At 36.1% G+C, this 24,167-nt stretch overlaps 1 long non-coding RNA gene across 1 annotated transcript; it reads left to right on the top strand.

Moving 5' to 3' along the window:
• Positions 1-782: 782 nt before the first annotated feature.
• On the top strand, positions 783-19,878 carry LOC146761448 (uncharacterized). The gene is made up of 3 exons (XR_014944154.1): positions 783-1,720; positions 2,635-2,672; positions 19,786-19,878. It is a non-coding gene; the product is annotated as an uncharacterized LOC146761448 (long non-coding RNA).
• Positions 19,879-24,167: the final 4,289 nt, after the last annotated feature.

Raw genomic sequence — 24,167 nt, 5'->3', positions numbered from 1 at the left:
CCTGTGCTGCTCCTTCTGGCTGCCCCCGGTTCTGCCCCTTGGTCCCCCGTGCCTTATCTTCTCTTGCACATGCTACAGCCGTGTTTCCCCTCTGTTTCCCGTTGACATCCGAGCCCATTATAGTGCCAGTATGCTTCTTAACTCACCTGCTCCATTGGAGTTTCTTGGCAGCCCCTTACCACAGCCCTGCTGCTGTTAGTTGTGCTCTCACAGTTCCCATCAGTGACCAAAAGTCTACTGTTACTGCTTTGATAGGTGTACCCAGCCTGGGCATTCACTGTTAATTGATTCTGGCCGTGTCTCAACTCCTAGTGAACCCCTAAAGCATGCTGCTACTCCCAGATCTAATTGTTTTATTATTTTTGTTTGTTTCTTTGTTTTCCCACTATCTGATATTCTTTTTCTCCTGGTTTCCTGGAGTCCAGCTTATCCAGTGCTATCCTGTGCCAGATCCTCATTTTCCATCTCTACCACCTCACCCATCCCAGCAGCTCCAGGCAAGAAGTTCTACTCATGCCTCTGTCCTTCCTTCTCCAGTTGGTCAGGTGCTGCTCACAGCTGTAGACACACTGTTCTCTCCAAGCCCAGGATTTAGTCTGTAGTACATCAGAAATCCAAACAGGGCATTGGCAGGACTCAGAAGTCATCATTGGCTCCGACAACCACCACAGCACAGGAGCTGGAGAGAAAGTTCTAAAACTGTGCCTAGCATAAACTTAGTTTAAACACACTTAGTTGTGTGTCATGAACTATATAGTGTCACAGGCTTGGTGGCTTCTAGGTCTTCTTTTCAGTGATGATTGCACTACTTTGGATTGCCTTGATTTCATTTCATTTTAAACTGCCCTTCCAGTTTTGCTTTTGTGTGTGCATGTATAAATTTTCAGCAGTACATCAAACTTTTGTTCCCAACCAGAAAGTTGCTATAAAAACTTTTTGCTGTGAGTGCTGCAGCTTGCTGTGCAAACTGCTGCACTTAAAAATGCTGCGTTTGCTCTTGTGTGTGTAAGAATCCCTCATTGCCTCCACTAAATTCCTATCTAATTAAAAAAACAGTACATCATGGTTAAATAAAACTGTACCCAGGATAACCCTGATTTCCATATGCAGATTTATCTGCACTGACAGCCCCCTCTCCCTCTCAGCATTTCCTCTCTCTCCTCTCTCTGCCTAGTTCTCTCTTTCTCTCCCTCTCTCTGTCTTTTTGTCTCTATGTCTATTGCATTGTGTCTGAATAATTTTCAGGCCCCTTTTTTCCTTCCTTCTTATATGCACATGCTAAAAGAACTAGACAAAGATGCAAGGTGTTTGCTGCAGTCCATGTCTCTAGAAGAAAAAAAAAAAAAAACCTCGTGATTACAGTGTCAGGTTTTTTTCTTCTATTTTTTTTTTTCTTCCCACCTATTCTCAGTGATTAAACTTCCCCAGGATGGGGAGGAAATAAGAGGTAGAATTGAAATAGGGACGAGGAAAATATCGTCGCAGCAGCTGCAGCCTGTGGTGTCTGCTGCCAGATGTGTGAAGGTTCCCGGAGTCCTGGACACTAAAAGGATGCATAAAAATATTTGGAGACAAAAGCTGCAAACTCAGTGATCATTTTCTGTATTTAACATGGCAGCAGGCACCGTGTGGAGAAATCAATGTGCTGGATGTTGAACTGGACTTTCCTTCTTTCTAGGATGAAAGGAGGTGATCTATCCCGTTCCAAAAGGGAACTGAGGTAAGAGAGCTGCTCCAGCTCCTGCTTTTCATTGTATGTTTTTAGCATCTTTTTTTGAAACAATGGATGTATGGATGTTTATATATTTGTGTATTTGTGTATTTGGTTTCTAGTCGGTAAGTGGTGCTTTTATTGCGGTGGGGGGTGGGGGGAGGGGGAGTTCTGTCTTCACATCAACCTGGAGAAAGTTAATTCTCAATGTATGTTCAGAGCTCATTCAGGGGGGCCATTTTATGGGGTTATTTTTAATATATTTTTGTTTCCAAAGAAGAAATCAGCAATGACATCATGGTCGACTGCTGATATTTGCAAAGTCTTTTAAAAAAGACAGTAACTTTGCAGTATGAAACTGTGCTTAGAGATTTGTGTGCTCTGTTTTTCAGCTGCATTCTAAATATTGGAAGTATTATTAAAGCAGTAGTGAGATTTTTTTGTTATTATTTCTAGCACAGAAGCGATGAATGCTGCATAATTAAGTACAGTATTTAATTTGGCTGTTGTGAAGCAAAAGAATAAGGTAATAATTTTTATTGTACTAATCAGACTCAAGATGTTCTCTGTGTTAATTGGGTTAAAAAAATTGCAGTACTTATTAGAAATTCTAATTTCACAATGCAGCACTGACAATAAGCTCAGCCAGTGAATTATTCACATCTTTAATTTGCTCTCTTAATGACAGTGTTCTGTAATCAGAGTGCAGAGACTGCTTCCTATGCATTATGTATGATGTTCAGGACTTAAATGCAGGACATTATGAAGCCTCTCAGTGGCTCAGTAATTAGTTTTCCACAAGACAGGGCTTAGATATTCACAGATAAAAGTCTACAGTTGAGATAATGTTAAGGTGGTGACTCATGCTAACAAAAGCAGGAAAGTTCAAATTTAACTACTCTCCATTCTCCCTTACTGTGCAGGGGAAGGGGAAGAAAGTCTCCAAAACTAACCCATCGCGGTGAGTACACTACAGGCTGCCCAAGGGGCAAACGGCTGCTTTATTTAACTCTGTCTTTTTTAGCAACTTTTCTTACTGGGAGGTTGGGGGGGGGGAATCGTGCAATGTGCATCTTTTTAAAGGTTGTGAAAAGGGCAATCGTGTACCCACCAACAGAGAACGATTGTCTCCAGCAGATTCCATGTATTTTAAAGATGTTAGTTTTATTTGAAGCACAGACGTTTATAGCTTCTATCAGATGACAGTTTTTTGAGTAGGAGCTACTTTGTTAGGTGTGGAAACTTTGCAAACACCTCATGCTTGCTGTTTTGCTGCTGTACCATTTTTCGTTAGCATGGTCTGTATTGTATATATTCCATTATACAAAGGGTGTTTATCTAAGTTCAGTTCTTACCATCCAAAACATAATGTATAATGCAAGGTTTTTTTTGTTTGTTTGGTGTTTTATTTCCCTCTTGTATCATTTACCTGCTGTTATGTCAGATGATTCAAATGTAAGCAGTTTGTTGAAATGAAATTGGAGAATGTTTAGTGGCTTGTCAGGCTGCCAAATGTACATTTATCCTGAGTTCTTGTATTTGGACAAGCATAAATTGTTATTGGAAATAGAATAGATGAACTTGGGAAGCTTATTTAATTATTTTGTGATACCTACAAAAACTACTCTGAAGTAAACATATGCTTTATATATGCTATATTTACAGGATTGTTACTCTAATTATTATCAATGGTCTACCATTAAATGTCTTAGACTTAAAAGAAAACCCACAACCAAACGAAGTCAAACAATATCAAAACACCAAAAGTAACACAAAAGATAGTAAAGTACAGATAAAGAGTTAAGAATCTTGGGTACATTTAGAATTTTGAAGGTAAACATCATGAAGCTAATTCCTTTTGAACTTCGCCATTAAAGACTACATCTGTAATTCTGTGTTATCAGCTGTTGCTGGTGTTGTCTGGTTTAAAGGCCTTGGAACCAGTTAGTGAGTCACTACTGTTTGCAAGTGAAGTCCAATGCACTGTGACTGGATTAGACATTATTTTTATATATAGCCCAATATTGAAAGTAATTATTATTAAACTATTAAATAAGCAAGATGCTGACTAAATCAGTGTAGCTAGGTGATACATAAATAGATGTTCTGTTGCATCAGAAACCAAGTGATCATCTGGATGAAGAGACTAACTTGAGTCTTTTGCAGAATATGACTTTCATTCATTTTATTTTGGAGGAGAAAAGTTTTCTTCTTCTCTGACCTGACTCTGGAAACTTGAGTCTTCAAGTTGGTCAGTATTGCAATCTAGCAGTCAGAGTGATTGGTTTGTCTGAATTCCAGGAAATCCAGAGGGCTCACCAGTTTCCTATGCCAAAAGCCAGTGCATGTCTCTTTACTTGCTGAGGGCTGGAACTTGCTTTTTGATGGGGAATTCACATGTTGCTACTTCACAGATTACCATTTTGACTCTGGCTTGTAGTAGTGACACCAAATCTTGTGAGATGAGAATGTAATCCAGGACACTGTCACCCCTCAGTCTCAACCTGTGTGTGGTTCAACCTCTGTGTGCTTTTGTAGGACCCACCTAGCGCAAACTGTGCAGTAGTCCAACTCTGCCACCATAGTTTCCAAAGCATTGAAGCTGGCATGGAGCCCCATACACTGTTCTCTGGTCACGATATGCCCATTGTATCATGACAGATCTGCATGGCTTGTCTTTCATATCACAGTCACTGCTGCTGAAATGTACTACCCACCTTCTCTCTTTGCTCACATCCAATGTTTGGTGCCCATAAATGCTGAGTAAGCATTACTGAATGTCGATGGGAGCAATTTTTTCCACATGGAGGAATTCACTGACACATCTCTGATTCATATGCTCTTTCACATTGGACATCATTGTATCGGGCTGCTCCTCTGCTGCCATATGTCACATGGCATCCAGACATAATGGAATACTGGTGGGAAGGTACAACATCTACTGCTATACAACCAGCATCTGATTCTGATGTTGTGGGACATCATCGTAAAACAGGAGGCATTACTTTTGGAACAATCCTAATATATTTAAAGGTGTGCAGTTTTATGGTGTTATTCATCTTGCTTCAAGCTCAAGTACATAATAAACATTAGATTCTGAAGTTGTATGATGACTTAAGTATTTTCAAATGTCTTCTCTTAATCTAGCCAAATAAAGCATTCCTTTCAAACGCATGATTTCCATGAAAACCAATGGGAGACTACATTGTAGAAGGAATAATGGATACACATATGCCAGGGTGTCTCCCTTTTGAGTCATTGTTTTAACATGAAGGACAGATGAGTCTAACTGAAAGAGACAAATAATCAGAGTAGATAGAAAGAGAGAGAAACATTATTGAGAATATGTTTAATTCCAAACTTATTTGTTTCTCTACTGTAGGAGGATGAAATGACAGTAATCAGTATTTCTGATAGTAATCTCAAATGCATGCATGTTTACCAATATTTTCCAGGAAATGTTTCACAACAAGATCATAGGTTTTCTATTCAGAAAGATTCCATATAATTGACTCAATTTTAAGGATGCCAGCCTAGATATAAGCCCATGTATAGATTTTATAAAGTACAATAGTGATAAATATTCATACTATAAACTCAGTTCGGGCTTTTTTTGTGTGTGTGAAGTTGAACTAGAAATAGCATAATGTACTGTGTGCATTCAAATATTCAGTCTTCTATAAAATGTAAATTCATAAATGTTACAGTCCTTATCTATGTTCATAGAAGGCCAGAAAAAAGTAGTAGTAAGGATTCTTAATGTTGCAGAAAACATCTTGCTACTTGAAACCAGCTTCTGTTCTGTTTTGTCATCTGTACATTTCGTCTGTACTCTCAATATTCTCTGCAACCTTCTCTCATGCTAGGAATTCTTTCATATTCTTAATTAAAAAGATTGGTCCAACTTCCATTGCTCACTTATTAACTTTTCAGCCACTCTTTCTAAACTTTTCCCCATGCTCTGTTTGAAGCTCAGGAGGCTTTTTCTAATCCCAAAGCATCCCTCCATATATTCTCTTTTGTTATGTTGCTACATGAGTTGACAACAGGCTGGCTTGAAATCTCTCCCTATCACACTATCTTTATTTTTGTTGTTATTATTTTCTATCTGTATCCTATTTCTTGTATCTCTGTGTTTAGATTGTAAGGTCTCTAGTGAAAATACTGTTTTATTCCTGTGCTTGTAGAAAGTGTAACAGTAGTAATACAAACGATGCACAGTGCATAGTTATTTTAGCTGCTACTCTTTTAATTCCTAGTAATGCAATGATTTTTCAACTCTCAAAAACTGCAATAGAATTTCATCTGGGTCCTGGAAACATGATAGTTTGGGGTTGTGGGAAGCTGGAAGAAAGAGTGAACTGGGGTAAAACAGAATTTACCCTCAAAATATTTCTGTTAATTGTTCTCCATTTATAATCTTTCCTTCTCCCTCATCATCAAAAATACATTAGGTCCAATAATGTTTATGGTGAAAGTGTTTTGTCTTGTAGGCACATAAATTCACTCTTTTGTGTGACAAACTCTGTAGGTATGGCTAAAGGTTTGTACCAGTTTAGATTAGATTGAGTGTTGGGTTTTTTTTGTTTTTTTTTATTTGTTTGTTTGCCAGAAGAATGGCTTTGATTGAGACTGACTGTGGTGGAGCAAAAAATTTCTGTGAAAAAAAGGTCATAAAGCAGGGTGGAAGCACTGTGGTACAAAGGGGTTGGGGTGCTGAAAGGCAAGGGTGAAATGGGATCCATGAGGGGTTACAGGGCAAGGACTGATATGGAAATGTGTCTGAAAATAGTACAACTCATACGCATGAGCTCTTGAATATGAATATGAGCAGGCTTCAGAATCAAAATCAAGCTGGAAGGTGACAATAAAGATGAAGCAACATCAACAAGGAGTGTGTTCAAAGAATGTGGTGAAGAAGGTGATGCACAGTCATGGAAGAAATTAATGCTTTTGAGATATGAAGATATTCATACGTTTTAGAGGTTAGATGGTAGATTTCTGGTTATCTGCTGTACATTTGATGGTATCAAATGTAGAAAGACATAGGTAGATGTAAGGCACAGCTCTGCAGTCCAGTTTGAAGCAGCAAGAACATCTGGCTAAACCATATAATGGACTACTATTTATTAAAAACAGAATATATTTTACTAGCACTGACTGGGTATGTAATTTAGAGAATTTAGTGGAGGTACTTAATCAGAAAAGAGTATTATTCTGTGATACCAGCTCTCAAATTCATACTGTCTGTCTGTATTATGTTGGCAAACAAGACCGAGTTCTTGCTTTGCTAGTTTGCCAAGCTCTTGTTCTTATGACTTGTCCAGACAGCGTATCAATGATCTTCCTTCCTTCCTTCCTTCCTTCCTTCCTTCCTTCCTTCCTTCCTTCCTTCCTTCCTTCCTTCCTTCCTTCCTTCCTTCCTTCCTTCCTTCCTTCCTTCCTTCCTTCCTTCCTTCCTTCCTTCCTTCCTTCCTTCCTTCCTTCCTTCCTTCCTTCCTTCCTTCCTTCCTTCCTTCCTTCCTTCCTTCCTTCCTTCCTTCCTTCCTTCCTTCCTTCCTTCCTTCCTTCCTTCCTTCCTTCCTTCCTTCCTTCCTTCCTTCCTTCCTTCCTTCCTTCCTTCCTTCCTTCCTTCCTTCCTTCCTTCCTTCCTTCCTTCCTTCCTTCCTTCCTTCCTTCCTTCCTTCCTTCCTTCCTTCCTTCCTTCCTTCCTTCCTTCCTTCCTTCCTTCCTTCCTTCCTTCCTTCCTTCCTTCCTTCCTTCCTTCCTTCCTTCCTTCCTTCCTTCCTTCCTTCCTTCCTTCCTTCCTTCCTTCCTTCCTTCCTTCCTTCCTTCCTTCCTTCCTTCCTTCCTTCCCTTTTCTTTTCTTTTTCCAGATAAAATTGAATAGTGAAGAAACTAAAGTCATTTTTATATAAAGTTATTTCAAAGTCTACTAGGAACCAGTAAAAACAAATGCTTTGAAAAGTGTGTGAGGAAGTCAGTATGGGTTGTCTGAAAACGAGCCATTAGCCAGTACATTATTAAAATAACTATCTACAGATACCATTTTTCATCAGTTGAACTCAAAGTGTTTGCCAAAGAAAATGAGTGTAACGATTTTGCAGATGTCCTGACAACCTAATTTGTAAAACAGGGATGTAAAATGATGTAATCTTTATTTTGACAGCAATCAGTTAAATAAATTTGGCTGAAACAGTCATCCTGGCTGTTAGTAATAGCAAATTTGGGCTTGACTATACAAAAGAACTGTTCTGAAGTGTTTATTATGGATGAAAAAGGAGGAGTTTTCTTCCTGATATCTTGTAGCTTGCCTTCAAAGAACTGGGTTAGTATGGTAACTGAAAATATTGCTACTTTTATGACATAGTCTCTAGATATTCGTACAAGGATGAGTATGCATTTCACTACCCTTCCTACAGAGCAAGATTTTATGAGCTAGGATGTTGTGATGGTGTCTGATGACAAAATCTGTAACCTCCAGAGGCAAAATTCTTCCCAGGAACAGAGAACTGGAAGTTTGTCCACCTGTCAGTGGTGTAATTTTCCACTTCAGAAGGTGCCTTATGTTTCATTCTGTCTACCGTATGTTTAGTAAACAAACACACACAGAGAAGCTGCAAAGAATTAGAATATTTTTAGAGATTCGTCAGATTTCATTATGAGAGTTGTATACTGTAATTTACCTGGTGCACTTACATGACTTAGAAGTACGTTAAACCATCCTTGTTTGTCTGACACGAGAAGCTTAAGTATGGAACTATGGAATTAGAGACTAGAGGGATTAAACTGATAGCTGCCTCACTTTGAGATTAATCTAGAGAAATATATAGATTTCCATAGAAATCTATAGAAAATACATTATCATGAAAACTGTACTGGAAAATGTGTCTCACGTTAACTAATGGGCATAAGTAATGAATTGTATGATTGTGTGCTGTATATTCATACCAAAGTACAGAAACTGCTATTTCTGAAAAATGAAAATGATACAGCGTTATTATGTAATAGATCAGATCTAATAATTTCAAGTTAGTTGATAAAGGCTGTAAGATGTTTGGATTTATCTCCTGCTTACACCAGAGTGGTTGTCGATAACTGGCTGTGTTTAGTAGACTAAATAGTAAAAAATAACCTCTCTCAGTTCAGAGTGCAAATATGAGCTGATTTTTCCATAAGGATGTGTCAGTCCTCTCTTATCTCTGTTCCTTTCAGGGAAAGAGCACGTTTTCAGCCTAACAGGGCTTTGCTCATGAACGTGTTTTGGTACATCTCCTGATCTGGTCCTCACTTCAGGTAGCACACAGGTAATGAAAGGTGTAGGCTACTTCCTTTCTGGGCCCTATATGAATCATCTGTGGCATAAACTTATGACAAATATTACAAAGACATAAGAGAGCTTGTCTCTTATAAAAGATAGGAGAGAGGGTAAGAGAGAGGGACCAATTCTGCAGAGGGAGGATTAAATGGAAGGAGTGGTATACTGATCTGTTTAAGAGATTTTTGGTTTAAGAAATAGTTCTGTAAGACTAATGTACCTTGGTATCCTGTGGGGTTCATACTTGTAAATTTGTGTTTTAAGTGAGTAATACTCAGACTGCGTGATAAACTTGCCCTTTATTAGACAAGAGAGAAATAACTTGAAAGAGAGGTTCTGCTAAGTAGAGGTTGTGCTCACTTCATTATTCAGCAGACACCGTACACAGCTGTCTATATTTAAAAAGTCTTTAAGAATGCCATTTCTTTGAGACCTTTTCCTGTGCATTGTACTCAGATGGAATTGGCTACTAGCAGTGATCAAGAGAAGCTGAGCAGCACAGAGATACATCGTATTGTTACACTACTGGTTTGTTTCAGGAAGCCATATGAAAAGAACCAATAGTCTTTGGTCCAAGGAGCTTTACATTCCCTCAGAATCTACAAAAAACACTGCTAAGTCTTATGTCTTAGTAAAGGTATGGTGTTTCTTTCATTTACAATCATGTAAGCATGTTCATATTCAGAAAAATCTGATCCATATCCTGAAGAATAAGGTCAGGTGCCTGGCATCTAGAATTAACAGCTTCCAATGGAAAGCTATTACTGCTGCTTCTCTCTCTTACCCTGGAAAACTCCACTGCATATGCTGCATTCTTATTTACTCACTCTTTTCTATTCTTCAATTCTCTATTATTTTACAGCATATGGTCTTTGCTGTTTTACACTTTTCACAAGTCATTGTTTTTCAATGAATTTGTAATAGTTCTGTAGTTTCAAATAATCCTCTCCTTTGCCTTGATAATTTATAATCAATGGCAATAAATAAACAAATAAATAAATAAATAGAAACTATCCAGTTAAACATTTTGTGTGCTTTCTAAAAGCACCACTTTTATTTCTTAATGCTGTAGATATGTTTAGAAATGTTTATTTTCAGTCAAAATAATGTCATTTTACATATTATCTCTGTGTCATTAATTTTCTTAATCTAGGAAAATAAAACAAATCAGAATATGTCTTACAGTATAAAATGATAAATAGTAAAATGTAGGAAGTTGGTAATACTATTTTATTATAACCATCTCTGGTAACAACTCCTCTGATACTTGTTATATGTGCCACTGAATAGCCACTGAACTAACACAGAACATCTGCTCCTTTGGCTGAATTTAAGTACTCTCCTCTGATAACCTTGTAATTTGCCAGTTGCCTAAAACTGAAATGCACAGTCCTAACTCTTTAAAGACAATCATATTCCACACATCCAGAAACAAATAGCAGTAGAACCAAATGCAGAACCAGATTTTAAATGTTGATTATTCTGTATTGTTATGCTTTGTTTAGACATTTATTGTTCAGAGGTAGAAAGTATTTAAATCACACAGGTAAGTGTGCAGGCACTCCCTATTTTGCAGCCCCAGGAAAACAAGCAGAAATGTTTGTTTCTTTAAAAACAGATTTACTGACATATGAACAGACAGCAAGTGAAGATAAGTGAGTAATAAAACTTTACAGTCAGGACCTGTTCATGATCCAGAGACTTCACATTGTCTTGAATTCTTCATGTAAGAAATATTTAAGCAAGTGTTCCCCTTGTAGTATCATTGGTGGTTACATGTCAGTTTTAGAAAATATCCTATGTACTATATGTTGAAATTAATTTTCCAAGAAAATAATTGCTCTCTTACATAATTGTGAGTTTTCTGTGGTTATTCTTTCAACATCTTTTCCTTTGGTTTTTGTCAGTTGTGTTTGACTAAAGCTTTTAACCCAGTTCCATTTATTCTATAAATAAGACTGTCATCTTTCTAGAGAACAAAGTCATCGAAGTTCAAGCTCTTGCACAATATGTATTTGAGAAATGATAATTGTCATGTCTCTTCTCTCTGTAAAAGTGATTAACTAATATGTATATCTTTTTTCTCCAGTAATCATTGTGTGGACTTAAATATTTTTACTGCTTTATTAAAAAAAAAGTGTACATTGGAATTTATTAGAGAGCTTGTTATACTTAATGAAGTCTAAGCTTTCTAATATTTTCCATTATATGTCTTGTACATTTCCAGTTATTTCTTAGAAATAATTCTGGCTTTAGGACTTTAAGAAATAATATTGTATTATTTCTACAATTACTCTTTTTACTCTTTGAGCATTTTTGCAGGCTTCTTACTCTGGGTTTGAATATCAGTATACTGAAAAGGCGATAACCATAAATCTTTTAAGCTTGTTTCAGATGCTTCAGCACTTATAAGCAAATGACTACTTTGTTCTGTCAAAGTCTGAGATTTTTGAATCAGAAGGGACAGTGAAAAAAAGTTTGTAAAGTTTGTTCTAACTGGACATACGAATTTCAGTTTCATTCATGAATATCATTAGCCCATACATGTAACATAATTTTGTATGAAGTTAGGATATTTCCCTAAATCCAAACAATGAAACTTTCTGCAGAAAAGTAAATAGTCTGATGGTTTATTAACATCTCAATTGTCTTAATGTCATAAAAGTTGATTCAGATCTGAGACCTGATGTAGGGACATCCTCGAACTGATTGTTGAAGGGACTTCACTGTTCTTCTGAGAAATTTACACAGGAATGTTAAGATGGATGTTGCTGTATTTGATACAGGGCTGGGGGAAGTCAGTACTTCTCAGAAGGAGAAACTGTTTAAAATGCAGCTTTAGAGTCCTCTGCTCGTTTTGCTTGGATTAACAATAGCAACTTCATTCCACAAGTAAAGCTGTCTTCTCTTCAGTCATTTATTTCAATGCAGAAGCTTTTCTGTATTTCATGTTTTTGTATGTTTTTGTGTTTATGTAATTGCACGTTTATCCCTTTTCCTTATCATAAGAAAATTTGTAATATGCTTAATTTTTTTCTTTTCAATTAGATTATTTTTAATGTTTTTACGAAGTACTCAGGTTATGATTTTATGAACCTGGACAAACATGTTGATCATATTGTTTCTTTTTTTGAAGCTCTCAGCTTTTACTATAAAATTCTAAGGTAAACTGTTTGCTTTCTGTGTTGTAGTATGTTATCTGATCATGACTGAGAAATGTGGTCTTCTATGCAAATACAAAAAGTAAAAATGGAGGCATATCCATAAGGGAAGATAGCCTTCAAGATAAATACTATATGAAAGCTGAGTCCTACACATTTTTTAGGAATGACATTGGTTTCTATTTTGGAGCTTCTTTTTTTTTCAGATGTTCTGAAGGCCTGAGAGATCTGTCCTATCTAATATGCTATTTTCTGGTATTAAATGTTTCAGCAAAATTCCTAGAAAGCTTAGGAGTTTGGCTGATTTTTCCATTAGATGTCTCTCTTTAACATATTATCAGGAGTTTTTGTTTGTTCTTTGTTTTAGCATTTGCAATATGTTTTACCCTTTTTTTTTTTTTTTTTTTTTTTTTTTCCTTGTCTTTCCATTTCAGTCTCACTGGCTGATTTCATATATAGCAAGCTATTTTTTGTTGTTGATACTTTGTCCCTTTCCACATGTTTTATCTTCAGATCTTTTAAAATAGTGTCTTTCAGTTTCAGGGTAGATGCCAGTGAGTTTACAACTTCTTTGTACTCCGTATCATAAGTTTTCTGGAATCAAAAGAGGGTCATTTTAAACTCACTTTGGCAAAGTGTTTAATTCAGGCAGAATTTTTATTTATTTATTTATTTATTTTTAATGAGGTGGCTGGCAAAGTTTTTGTAGTAATCTTTCCATTATTTTTTTTTTTCCCCCTGTGTTTTTTCTTATACTAGAAACTCCTTGCCTATCACTTGTTACAGGCAGTCAAACCGACATGCTTCATTTAGTAACCAGATAATGTATTTAGGGAGGAGTAGTATCTCCTTGTATAATGGCTGATTTCATCCTGTATACTTGAGAATAATGAAACAGGTGTCTCAGAGTGTGATCTGAAGGACAATTTTCAAATGCATTTATAAAAATTTATATATAATTGTCCTCTAAATTGAATGGATATACTTAATAGACTGGTATCATAATGAAAATATGGGTCTTGTTAACACTGAGTAATTGAACTTGGTGGAAAGCCAGGAAAAGTTCCTAATAGCTATGCTACTTCTAGAAATCATTATTCTTTTTCTTTTCTTTTCTTTTCTTTCCTTTTTTTTTTTTTTTTTTTTTTTTTTTTTTTTTTTGTCTGGCTTTGGAAAAGATTGTTGCTATGCAGCCTACAAGAGCTACTGCCTGCTGAAAATGTGTAGGGTGGTCCCGATGGCCAGAGAAGTCTGTTGTGTATGGTAGAAATTTTGTTATTGACCTTTGTGTTACGCTAAAAAAAAGACAGCTATCAGCAGGTGCAATTAAAATATAGTGGGATTCCAGTGTTCTTTAAGTTCTTTGTTAGACAGGAACTTCTTAAAAAAATAAAGAAAAAATAACTTTAATAAAGTTGTCATGTATGTAAAGAGGAACAGAAAGTACAAAACTGAGGTCAGTAGTGTTTTCATTTATCTCTTCTATTTTGACATTTTTGTTAGTGAACTAGGAAATCAATAAAGACTAATTTCATTGGCAATGATTAAAAAGTACATAGGAAGTAACATTCAGGATGTGTATCGTTGCTTCCAAGGGCACTTGGTATAAAACATAAAGTAAATTGAATGGTTCATTTTGTCTAATTGGCTCATGTATCATAGATTCTTTAGAATACTAAATGTACGAAAGAACATTTGTGGCATTGTGTATAGAAAAAAATATGTATTTTTTTTGTTTTTTGTTTCAGTGATTTTCACACCCTCCTAATAAATACTTGTCTGGTATTTTAAAGCCTTTCGTAAAAAATGAAATCATAATAAATGTAACTTATAACATCAGTATAAGGAGTGTATAATATGAGGTGAGGAGGGGAGAGAAGTTTTTTTAAATTTCTCAGAGCCGAGGTGAAGCCAAATGTGCTTGCAAGCACAAGGTTGTAAAACATGTGGTCCAGCTGACTTTGAGCTGTACAAGACCAACAGAAATGATGAGTGAAACAGTAGATGACTATACTTCAGGGAATGGACACGTCCAACTTCCACCCTGAGCTGTTGTATAGGGAAAGTTTTTGCTTGGATCTGGAAGGTTCTGCTGAGACTGCCAAAACCTGGCCAACTGTATGACGTATGCGTAAAGATAAAAGAACAGATTACTGCAGGTAGCACTGTAGTGGGTGTCTGCTATAGGCTGCCTGACCAGAAAGAACAAATGGATGAAGCCTTCTACAAGGTCAGAACCCTGGAATTAAGGACTGACTTTGGCCTCTCTAAGGATCTAGTTGGAAGAGTCCCATGGGATAAAGCCCTGGTTGGGAAAGACACCCAGGAAAATTGGTTAATGTTCAAGGACTACCTCCTCCAAGCTCAAAATGGACCATCTTAATGAGCAGGAAGTCAGGAAAAAATGCTAGGTAGCCTGAATAGACAAGGCCTGTGACAGAAGAAATGAAGACAGGTATATAAAAGGTGAAAGCAGGGACAAATAACATGGTAAGAATACAGAGACAGATACTATGTGAGCATGGAGGTAGGAAAGCTGAAGCCTGTCTAGAAATGAATCTGGCAAGGGATGCCAAAGGCAACAAAAAGAGTTTCTGAAAGTACATAAATGGTGAAAGGAAGACTAGGGAAAATGTGTGACCTGCTGCTGAACTGAGCAACATGGAAAAGGTTGAGATAATGAATACCTTTTTTAGTTTTAGTCTTTGGCAGAGACTCATCTTCAGAAAAGCCAGGCCCTGGAAACAAGGGGGAGGGATGCCATGCAAAGGGTCCTTGACAGACTTTAAAAGTGGACCCACATGAATCTATTGTGGTTCAACAAGGCCAAGTGCAAGGTGTTGCACTTGGATCAGGGCAATCCCAGATGTGTACAGACTAGTAGAAGAATTCACTGAGAGTAGCCCTTCTGAGAAGGACTTGTCTCTTTCTTAACCTATCTATAGAAAAATATTTTAATTTTTCAACCAGTAGTTTTACATGCACAGTGATTAATGCTGTTAGTTGTGAATGGGCATTCAAGTAAAGAATTCTTTTACATCCTTGCTATATTTTAGAGATTACAAAGGCAACTAGAGTGGACTTTAAACATTTAAAGCTATTAGTACTTAACTGTACAATGCACATGCCTGCATCAAGTGACTCAGTCACACTTGTGAGGCCTCAGCTTTTCTATTTCTCGCATTCAAATTACAGAATGGATTGTATATGCCATCAGGTAGTTACATGACATGCCTCTAAAGAAAGGTGAAAAGGACAATACAGAGAAATCTATACTCCTTTTGAAGTTTGTGGACAGTTTTGACACCATGCTGAGCAAGCACCTCTTCTTACTCTAGGGCAGCACTATTACATTAACTGTCTCTGAAGGAATTTTCTAATAGAAGTTTCAACACTAATATAACAACCTCAAGTCTCTTGAATAATCTTTTGGTTTTTTTTTTTTTTGTTTTTTTTTTTAATTTCTACTATTGGAAGTGTTTAAAAACATAATAATTTGTCCTTTAGAGAATACATTACATTTTTATATCTGATTAAAAGTGCAATATAAATGTACTAATAATGTTGTTTAATTTATTAAACCATTGAATATGTGCATAAAAGTGTTTGAATGTTACACATTAAATCACAGCATCAGTGTTGGAGATATTTGTGTGCAGATCTGAAATTGCAATTTTTTCAAGGAGGATACGTATGAAAAAAAATACCTGTGTTCCAAACAACTCACTTTGAATTCATTGGCTTTGCCTGCACTTTAGGATTAAACATGTTTATTGTGAACTAGAGACCCAAGAAGTGACAAAAAGATTATTGTAGCCAAAATATGTAATTGTAGGCATATATTTCCCTGAATATTATCTCAATAAACAAAACTTCAAAAAGCAAGAAATGATAATAGAAAAATTTAACTTTAATATAAGCAAGAAATTTTGGAAATAATGTTTTTTCAGTCTTTGTTCTCCCTAAATCTTTTTTTTCCCTCCATTTTGTCTTGTCATCTTTTTGATCCTTCCTATTTTGCATTTATCTGTATTTCCTTACAGATAACACTAAGACCTTTGGTGATTAGATGAACAAGTAGTTCTGGATAATGGCGATCTATTAAGTAGGCTGTCATTTCACGTTAAATTAAACTGTTTAGGTACAAGGAATGTATTTTGTTATATATTTATTGTGTTGCATTACTAAATTAATTAAAAATATTACCTTCACACCTGTGCGTTCCTCTTTCAGAATTTTCTTTTTAAAATATACACGGAAAAGACTGGGAGCTGAGTGTTAATCTGTTAATTATAGACTGAATTATTATATTGACAAGATCCAAATGTGTTCTATGGAGCCCCGACAGTACTGGTTAATATGCATCATAATTCTAAACCTGAAATTCAGACTGAACAGAGCTGTAGCACTTTTCACTTGAACAATCTCTGTAACACCTCATAGATAATTTATAACTGTGTTTAACTTGGTGTCAGCTTTCATTAGTTGATGTTCCCCTGTGGAAAAATGGATCTTTGTTTAAGCTAGGAAAAAACAGAAACTTTCTTAGATATTTTAGAACAGTCAGTCTGCATGGCATTTATCAGTGGTGAAGCAGCATTGCTCGGTTTTTACGAGTAGGTTGATGCTGAATAATTTTGGGGGAAAAATTCATCAGTATAGTCCACTGCTTTCCTAAGACTGATGATGTTGGGCCATTTCTGATGTCCCCAGATCTGCTGCATCCAGAATTTCTTTTCTTCATGTCAAGGACTGAGTTGTTGATATGAGGAAAAGCAATTTTGTTGCCAAAAAAGATGAAACAATTGGTGCATAAGGTCAGTTGATGTTCTTGCCAACTGCTTCATGGTATTAGATCTTTCTGATTCTTTATTTTAATATCTCCCATAAAAACATTGGAATACGTTAATTCTGTCCTTTACTAAGCAGTAGAAGGGATGAGTAGATCAGAATATATCAACTTCAAAATTATTTTTCTCTTGAAAAGCAATCTAAACTTCGAATAAATCTTTATTCTACTTCTATGCCTTTCTAATGGGAGTGGATAGTTAATCATGGACTTGTTTTAATTGTCCTTGTAAAAGCAATTGAGAATGAATTATTTTCTGTTTAAATAAGCTTACTTATGAAATAAGTAAGTATAAGTGTAAATAAAATCCCCCTGTCTATAAAGTAAGAGTGATACTTTATCTCTTACAGTATTATCTAGCACATGATGAAAACAGCAAGCAGTAATACCTTCCTCCCTATGATACTTGTACTCTTTGTGGTTGGTGATTTCTGGCTACTTCTTTGGAAAAGTTCTCTTGAAGTTGGTTTCCTTCTTGTTCTCTCACACCTTTCTACTAAGGCAATATCTACCTGATTCTTCAACTCTTGTTTGGCTGGTAAGGATCTTACACAAAATCTGTAACACCACATTATAAGATCTATCTTGAGCTTATTATTTTTTACCAGTTTGAATAGTGAATGTAATAAGGGAAGCAAATTGGTGATATACTTCATAAAATGTTATACATATTAGCATATTTACTCTAGAAGTTGAGAATTTTCTTCTTATAGACATCTTTTAGAACACTATTAAGTTCATAAGGTAGTCATCTCAGGGCACTATTTGGCTGTCTGTACTAAAATGCTGTACAAATACACGGAGTGTACCGTAGACGTATAAAATGGAAAAACATCACTAGTGGTATTTTCATTTGCTTCAATTGCCAAATTGTAATGCCAGAATATTCTCAGTGGATTTGCTTTCCTTAGTCATGGGCACAGTACTGAGCCAGAATCAAGCACTCATCTGGAAGCTGGCAATGGGTTTTATTGGCTTGCCCATTTCTTTTGATAATGTCAACCATGACAGATAAGAAGGGCTTATTCCCTTAGCATAAGATGTAGTTGACCTTGAGTTGACTGGAATGTTGTTAATACTCAAGAAGTGACTGTCAAACAGTAATTGTGGAGAAACATGGCTATTGCTACTCTTACTGTCTCTTCAGGTGCTCTTACACATTTGAGAGCAGACTGTGAGAAGTAACATCATGAATGAAACAATGAAAACAAATAGCATTATTTTCAAATTCTTTATTTATGACTACAGATATTTTCTATATCATTTGACTACTTGTTTGACAATGAAAAATATTAACAAACAGGTTCAGCTGGGAGCTAGTATAGAAAGTTATTCACAATCATTAACATAAATGCAGACAAATAACTGAGTGAACCGTTGTTGGCATTACAGCCAGTACGAAGTCATATCTAGTTCTCAGATTTACTAGTATAAGGACTCCCAGCTGGAAATGTACCAGATGTAGGATTTTCTCAAGGTTAAGTGTGATTATAGCACAAACAGACATACAAATTGCAGACAGAGATTAAATCACAAAATAATGAGATCTTTTCAACAGGTAGCTGTGATTATATTCTCTGCCTTTTAGATATGCTTGTGTTTTAAGTATTTATTCAGAAACTGTATTTAAGATATTATGTCACTGAACTTGGAAGTCTGCTCATTTTATTGTGTTAAATGCAGAAAAATTAGTTTCATGTAAAGGATCTTCAGGTTTAAGTCTATGTCAGCAGTCAGCAATTCCTTTTTTCTGACTGACTACTTACATGTCTGAAATGAGATAATAAAAATCACAGGAAGATATCAATGAAATGGAAACTACTGTAAGAAATGAAATAGATATGAATAAGTAACATTCCATACTGAAAATACATTAGATTGAATTTACTGCTGTCATAACCAGTAACTTTAAAACTTCAAAATCCTACCATGATGTGGATTTTTAAAAAAATATTTTATTATCATTGTAATACTATATTGTGATGGTTTAAAATAAATTGATAATAAAGGACCAGGTAGATTGCTGTAGCCAGGTTTTTTTTTTTAAAGGCTGTGTCTGCCCTAGCAATTTGTCTTGGTGCAATAAGAAATACTGTATGCAAACCGCACATATTATCCATTTGTCTTGTAGTGGCTCAGGTCTGCATGTAGCTTGATGTTCTAGAAGAAAATTTCTTTTTGAGGGCATTTCATTCCTTATTTCATTCCTTAAAAAGGAGTTGAAACATACTCCAGTGACAACATAAGACTCCCTTTTCTGTAGTAATTTAGGTGACAGTAAAGTAATCCAAAACCAGTTAAAATTGGGTTGTGCTAAGCCAACATCAAATTCATAAAATCATGATGGAACTGTGAGCATAACCTGATTCAGGGTGTTGCCACAAAGGGTTGGATTTGAAATTAATATGTCAAACAAAGCAGATTCTACCGTGTACTGTTCTTGGTCCCAGCTTCTGCTCAGAAAGGACTGAAAGCTGTCCCTGTTCAGAGTAACACCATATTGTGCTATCCAGAAGTTTTTCACAAGCCTTCCCCAAAACAGTGCTATGCCTTCAAGGCATAACTACAGCTCACTGAAAAGCTGTTCCATTGAAAAATGCTCATTGAAAGATGCAGTTTCATTGAAATGGAAATGTACACAGTTTTGTGGATTAAAAGCCAGAAGGGAGTACTGTGATCATCTAGCTTGGCACACTGTACAACAGAGACCTCATGGCTGTCTTCATTTTCTTCTCCTTTGAACTAGGTCGTATTTTGCTGAGGATAAAACAAAATCCCACCTTGCTTTTTAAAAAGCGTACTTCAAGGATTGGATTATCAACCACAACTTTCAATAAGGTACTCCTCATAGTTAATTATGCTGTTAACTCTAAGTTCTCCTGTCCTCGGTTTCAAGCCTCTGGGTCTTGGTATGCCTCTGTCTTTGAGATTGAAATGAGATTTATCTTCCTGTGTATATATTTATAGACCGTAATCTAGTTTTACATTATACTACAGAGGTTTACATTATACTACAGAGGTGACATATCTTGATTCTCTCACTTCAGGTCATGATTTTTAATCCTTTGATGATTATACATACCAGCATTTATTTTTCTTACAGTTAGAGAAATTAGATGTGGTGATGTTTTTTTTTAATACTGATATTAAAACTGATACTAAGTAGTGTCTGTGTTCCTACTTGAGATTCCACTGTTTATACATCCACATTCATGTTCTTTCTGAGATAAATAAAAGTTTGGAGCTATCCAGATGGTCTAAAACTGCAGGGAGTTCTTTGCCTGACAGCTTGTATCATAAGCTTCTAGATGTTTGCAGCTTACAGCTCTATGATCACCTCTACTGACACTAGATCAGACCTATGACTCTTGCTGAGGGCATTGTATTGTTCCTTGGTCTGAAGGCCTTTTTAGGCCACTAATTCTTGGACTAGTTTTCTTTTCAAAAAATGGAGAATCAAAACTATGTCTCTGATTTTCTTAAATACATTCTTGGTTCTCTGCTGCTAGTTTGCTATGATAAATCATAGTTTGATATTGGCTTATCCAAACGGCAGCCTTAGGAAAAAATAGACAAAATGAAGAAGTGGAATGGCTGGTCTGACAATGTAAATGATAGTTTTGTTGCCATATATATACTGAGTGAGAGTTCAGTGGTTAGAGCATTCATCTCAAGTGTGAGATCTTAACTAGCTTTCAGTAGACAAACTTACATTTTCTATTGCACATGAGGATACTTTTACCACATGGACAGAGTGACAGTGTGGATATCTAAGTGTTTCAAATAAAGCTGAGCATATCCTTGAATTCAGCAGTGTACTTGAGAATGTCTTGAAACTACAAGTTAGGAAATTTACCAGCAAATATCACATTTTTATTCCTTATTTTGACTAGGGCAAAGAATTGTTTTGACCTAGGAGGTCACAGATACTACGAGGCGTAGGAGTTTAAGATAATCTGAGGAGAGCATCTTAGCAGAGACAATTATGATGACAGTTTTTTGTTGTTATATTTCCCCCCCAGTTTTTCTGATTATTATTTTAAAATATATATAATTTTCTATTTATTGGTGTTTTTTTTAAATTTCTTTTTAACTTCGTGTTCTTTCTCTTGGTGAACACTGAATATTTAAGTGTTGTTTTGTTTGTTTGTTTGTTTGTTTCCTTTTTTAATGGTAGAGCTATATTTTTTAAAAACTCTGATTTCCTGACTTTTGCATTTCTTTTGAAGTACAACTGTGCTATCTCTGAGATTTTTCCTTGTAGCTTATATCAATAGTACAGACAGGTAGTGAAGTGAAATTAGGGAATGGATGGTGTTTAAGGAAAATCTATCATGTATGTTGTGGAAAAATGTCATCTTTCTAAAGGATGGCATCATATGCTGATATAAATGATTTAAATGGTTAGGTCTTTACAAAGGAACAATATTTCCCAAGGAAGGATGTAACAGGTAGGGATTTAGGGCCAGTAGTGTTAAGGGCCTAATTTCATTTGTCCACATCTTTCTTAAGTTTAAGAACTTGCAACAAAGCCGATGCCAGCCTTGACTAGTTTGTTATTATAATTACAACTAAAAAAGCCCAGTTATTGTCAGGAATGTGACTTCATTCTGCAGGTTTCTCGCTCCCTTTCTTCAACATGATTTAGCCTTTGAAAGCCTGGTTTATGTGCTCAGTATATATATAGTCTGTAATGACTTCCTATAACTTAATTGTTAATACTCTGTGATCACTAAGCACGCTCAATCATATGATTCCAGGAAGGGGGCATTTGCAGCCTCGCTGGGCAACCTCTTCCAGTGTCTTGCCACACCCACAATAAAAATCTTCTTCCTAATATCTAGTATCTAATATCCACTCTCTTCCAGTTTAAAACTATTTCTGCTCATCCTGTCACTACATGCTCTTATAACAAGTCCCTCCCCAGCTTTCCTGTTGGCTCCCTTCAGGTAATAGAAGGCTGCTGTAAGGTCTCTTGGGAGTCTTCTCTTCTCCAGGCTGAAAAGCTTGAGCTCCTTCAGCCTGTCCTTATAGGGGAGGTGCTCCAGTCCTCCTCTGGAGCTCCTCCAATAACTCCATGTCATCTTCATAAAGATTTTTTTAATTATTATTTTTTATTTTTAATTATTTTTAATTTTTATTTTTATTTACAGTTTTCTACACAGGTGAGGAAAGTGAAGGAAATCGTGGTTTTTCAGTCAAATAGAGACACACTGTCATTAGACATAATTGGATATAATCTAATTCATGATATGCAAATTGAAAATAGCTCAGAACCTAGTTTACTTAACATTGCATGTATGTTTCTCATTAACTTCCATATGTTGAAAGTGGAGCTGCTGTGGATTACATTTGTAGCTATATTGTCATCATTTCTGCAAAAGTTATGTTATAAAATAAGCTGAGACAGGATATGTGGTGGCACAATTAATGATGCCTCAGAAAAGCTGCTTCAAGTGTCTTATCAGTATCTTCAATGTTACAGGAGGGTAGAATCCAGGTTTTCCAGGGAAACTATCACCTGTTTTGATCATTGTACCTTCTTTTCAATTGTGCAGTTATTTGTTACACAGTTTCCAGGTACTGTGGCAAATGAAATAAAGATTATACTTGCAATCATGATTTTCCATCACATAAGATTTGTTCTGAGCATTAAATGAATCTGGAGTTTCCTGTGAAAGAATAGTAGATGTTCATAAAATACTGCAGTGTTGTTATTCAAATGTGTATGGAGATTGAATTACTTTTGAGTTGGGGGATGTAAATTTCTTTTCAGTGTTTGATATGAAATACCATTAGCGCTCTATTAATTTATCAAGGCAAATGTGATATCTGAAGTTGAAATGTTCAACTGAGGTAAACAACTACTACTCTGTTCTAAAAACAAACTCTAGAAAAATATTATACTAACTAACTGGTCTAAAAAAAATGAAATGGTACACAGCAGAGCTAGATAGTCCATTATGAGGTAGGCTGTTCAAAAGTATGGATGTAAATGTTATCAAAAAGACAGCTGCTATCATTTCTTGGTGGACGAGTTTTTGACATTAAGGAAAAATTATCTGAGGTTCTTTGATTGTGGCACCAATAAGCATTTATACATGCATACTGACATATCCAGTAAGGATACATACATTTGACATAAAAAGGAAAGATTTATCTTGGCTTCCACGGTCTTGGAAGTGGAAATGGATATGACTGACATTTGAACTTCTTTTGATCTGAGCCATTGTTTTTCTCAAGATAAAAGGTATTATTTAATAGCCAAAATACTTATATCTGATGCTATTCAAAACAGTCAACCACATCTAACATAACCTCTAACTGCTACTCCAAGATTCAGATTTTCTCTAATGTCATGTTTGTCAGCCCCAGGTTCCAGATAACTTGGGCATCTGAAATATCCCTCTGCAGCTATGTTTGAGCAACTGAATCATAGAATCATAAAACAGGATTGGAAGGGAGCTTTAAGATCATCTAGTTCCAACATCCCTGCTATATGCAGGGACACCTTCCTGTAGACCAGTTTGTTCAGAACCTCATCCAGCCTGGTTTCAAATGCTTCCAGGGAGAGGGCATCCACAACTTCTCTGAGCAACATGTTCCTGGGTGTCAGCACTCTCACAGTAAATAATTTTTTTCTATTATCTAGTCTATATCTACCATCTTCCAGTTTAAAACCATTTCTGCTCATCCTGTCACTACACACATTTATAAAAAGTCCTTCCCCAGCTTTCCTGTAAGGCCCTCTTCAAGTACTGAAAGTCTGCTATGAGATAACCCCATTTTCTCTAGGCTGAAGAGCCCCAGCTCTCTCAGCCTTTCCTCCTAAGGAAGGTGCTTCAGCCATCTCTTCATCTTCATGGCTCTCCTCTGGACCTGTGTCAACACCTTGATATCATTCCTTTGTTGGAAGCCCCAAGAACTGGACGCAGTACTTTAGATGGGGTCTCATGAAAGTAGAATAGAGGGGCAGAATCACCTCCCTCAGCCTGATAGTCATGTTCCTCTTGATGCAGCCAGAGAGACTGCTGGTATTCTGGGCTGCAAATGCACATTGCTGGCTCATGCTGAATCTTTCATCAAGTGACACTCCCAAATCCATCTCTTCAAACCATTCTCCACTCA

This window comes from Coturnix japonica, chromosome 3, assembly GCF_054131305.1.
Source record: "Coturnix japonica strain WE chromosome 3, WE-NBRP24, whole genome shotgun sequence".
NCBI lineage: Eukaryota > Metazoa > Chordata > Aves > Galliformes > Phasianidae > Coturnix > Coturnix japonica.
This window is presented reverse-complemented; position numbering and strand designations above follow the sequence as displayed.